Below are 3,452 nucleotides of genomic sequence, written 5' to 3' on the forward strand. Positions count from 1 at the left end.
CTTTAACATCTTTTGAAAAGTTGCACAAAAGATTATTTATAGTTGAAAAACGTTATTTCCGCTCTTAAAAATAAAGATTCCAAAATGGAGTTTTCGCAGTGATGACGTAGAAGAAACATTTTATTTATTTATTATTATTTTATTATTATTATTTTTTTTTGTGTGGTTCCCCAAAAGCCCATTCAGTCAATTATCAAAAACGTTCTATATCGCCATTGATGGTTCATTTAAGAACATTTTACAGAAAGGTTCTTTTGGGACCCAAAAAATGGTTCTCCAAAGGCATCATTGTGAAAACACACTTTTGGAATCTTTATAAGAGTGAAGATCTATTTTTGGTTTCCCAAAGAAGCTTTCAGTGAACAGTTCTTAAAAGAACCTTTTTTCTTAGGCTAGCAAATGCCACCCTAAAACATAGCCTTGCCACCCCTGCTGCCACCCCCAGTTGGCAGCAATGAATTAAAGGTTATGGCCAATTTGAAAATTTACTAGCACGAACTCCCGAACTGATTCAAATGGTTTGCGATCCCGCTCCGAACTCCCGAAACTGACTCAAATGATTCGCGAACCCGCTCCGAATTCCCCGAACTGATTCAAATGATTCGCGATTCAACAAACTGACTCAAATGATTCGCGAACCCGCTTTGAACTCCCGAACTGACTCAAATGATTCGCGAACCCCAAACTCTAATAATTTACAAAGTATTAATATACTGTAATATTTTGTTGTTGTTGTTGTTGTTGCTATAAAACAGACCTAAGCCATCAATAGCCTTATAAAATGGCTTAATTCGTATCGTATACACAGACTGACAGAAACGGCAAGGTCTTTACGACAACCTGTCAAAATAACATTTTGGTATAACTTGAAGAAATTCAAACAGAAATATAGTACTATTGCACAGTAGAGTATGCTATACTTCAAATATTAGTATACTTGATATGATATACTTCCTATTAGCTAATAATAATAATTAATTAAAAAACACAGAAACTCTGGTTACAACCCACCAAAATAAAAGTTTGGTCTAACTCAAAGAAATTATGTAAGAAATTGCTTAGTAAAATATACTTAAAAAAAGATATACTAAAACATTATTTTAAAGGAATATCACACAAGTTTTCATAGAAGTTTTAATTTAAACTTGCCAAAACAATAACACCATATTTTTCAGAAACAATTTGTGCCTATAATGTTTATTTATTTATGATTATTGTCAGCTAATAAAAGCTATGCTTCAGGACCATATTCATATAACATCGAAGGCTAAATGTAGCTCTTGACTGGTTGAGTTAGATGATGATTAACACTAAACTGTAGAAAATCAGTTGAGTCTCCCCAGCTGGAAATGCCATTGGCTGTTAAAGTCTTGTGTTTCTTATAATAAATGGACATATTGATAACACTGAATCTTTTATAATGCTCTTAATGACATGTGGATGCATACTGTATGCATTAGTGAGTGTGTGGGGCTTATGGGGTATGTTCACTTATTCCTTATATGAACTGTTTCAAATGCAAGACATTGATTGCATGAGATTAAGTTTGTAAATGATAGCTGTGTCCTTTTGTAGTGTGCACATATATTTATCATCAATCTGTGATAACTGTGACTAAATTCAGTACATATACGTCTGCCATATGTTGCCACCCCGAATAAAATTCCTGCCCCCTTCTCGCCACCCCATCAATATTTTTCTAGATCCGCCCCTGATTTCTGCACTCTTAAAAATAAAGGTTCTTTATTGGCATCAATGGTTCTGTGAAGAACCTTGAACATCCAGAGAAGGTTCTTTATAGTCGATTCTTTAGAGTTTTCTTAAGAATGTTTCCTGAACATTTTCTGCGAACAAAAATGCTTATTTTATGGCATCACTGCAAAAACATCTTTTTGGAACCTTTATTTTTAAGAGTTGCTCAAAAGGTTCTATAGATTATTATCAAGTTCTCAATATAAAAAAGTGGTTTGTTTAAGAACTGTGATCTTTGGGGAACTATAAACGGTTCTGCAGCATGTGAATGGATGTGTGTGTGTTGTAAATGTGATTAGTGGGAGTGGCTGTGGAGCGGATGATGATCACCCCGTGCAGCGCACACCCTGCATGCTGAAGCACACAAGCGGGTGGAACGCATGTGGCACATCCCTTTATCTGGATTTAATCACCCCACCAGAGAAACACACACACACACACACGCCAAGTCTGAAGAGAGACAACAGAAGCAGCTGTGATTGTGTCCGGGCCTTAAAATAATGTAAAACAGCTTCCTTTTTCATGCGTGCCAAAGAAATCTGAATTTCTCACAAAACATCCTGCCAGTGGCAAAAGAGCGGCGCCAGCATTTGTGCACACACGTGTGTGTGTGTCTCACTCCAGGGTGTGTATGACATTGGCTTGATTTGTAAGCATTGGTTGCTTTTCTGAGCTTCAGAACATAGTGATTGTGTTGAAGAGTCAGTGTGTGTGTGTTTGTGTGTAAGTGAAGTGGATGGAAATCAGGCACAGAATGTGACAGCTGTCTACTGCTGCTGCTGGTCAGAAGGGGCGTGGCTCTATTAAAGAGGCGTGGCTCACTGCCAGAAAGAAAGTGACTTCAGCTCTGTCACGCCTCATTAATATTCTGATGTCATTGCTCATGCCCCTCCCCCTCTATACTCTGGAGATGAAAGTATGATATCATTCCATATGGATGGCCAGAGAGAAGACACAGCGGCCACTCGATCCATCACCCCTGAGTGCTCCCTCTCTTTCTCTCTCACTCACTCTCTCTCTCTCTCTGTCTGTCTCTCTCTCTCATGTACACGTTCCCATCTTGAAGACTGTCCAGAATGTAAGCAGCCTCATTATGCTGCCTCTTAGGATACACTTGTTTTGTATATTCCACACAAAACCAGAAATCTCCTGATTGTCTGGCTTTATGCAACTTCCATTATGGAAGCTTATATTACAAAAAAAAAAAAAAATGTAATTCCAAAGTTTTGTCTTACAATTCTGATTTTTTTTTTTTTTTTAATATAAAAGCGGTTCAGTGCCAAAAAATAAAAAAATACATCAATGCCATTTTGAGAATAAACCTGTAATTATTTTGATACATAAATCTATAAACCTAAATTTATATAAATCAAAATTAAATAAACTAAATTGAAGCATTGTGAGATTAAAGTCCTAATAATTTGAACAAAGTCAAAATGACCGGTATCAATTTTGAATAATATATTTTTTTATGTATTAATATATTTTGAGATACAAACTTGCAATACTTAGAAAAGTAGAAGTCAGAGAGTCAGAATTACGAGATATAAACTCAGGATTCAGAAAAATATATAAAAATAAATCTAAATTGCGAGATAAAAGCTCAGAATTTAAAAAAGAATTTAAAATGCTGTAACATCTTGGATTATGTTATTAATAATGAAAAATGTGAACCATGAGCTCTGATTGTATGGGCTATT

Source organism: Carassius auratus, unplaced genomic scaffold (genome assembly GCF_003368295.1).
Source record: "Carassius auratus strain Wakin unplaced genomic scaffold, ASM336829v1 scaf_tig00028288, whole genome shotgun sequence".
Taxonomy (NCBI): domain Eukaryota; kingdom Metazoa; phylum Chordata; class Actinopteri; order Cypriniformes; family Cyprinidae; genus Carassius; species Carassius auratus.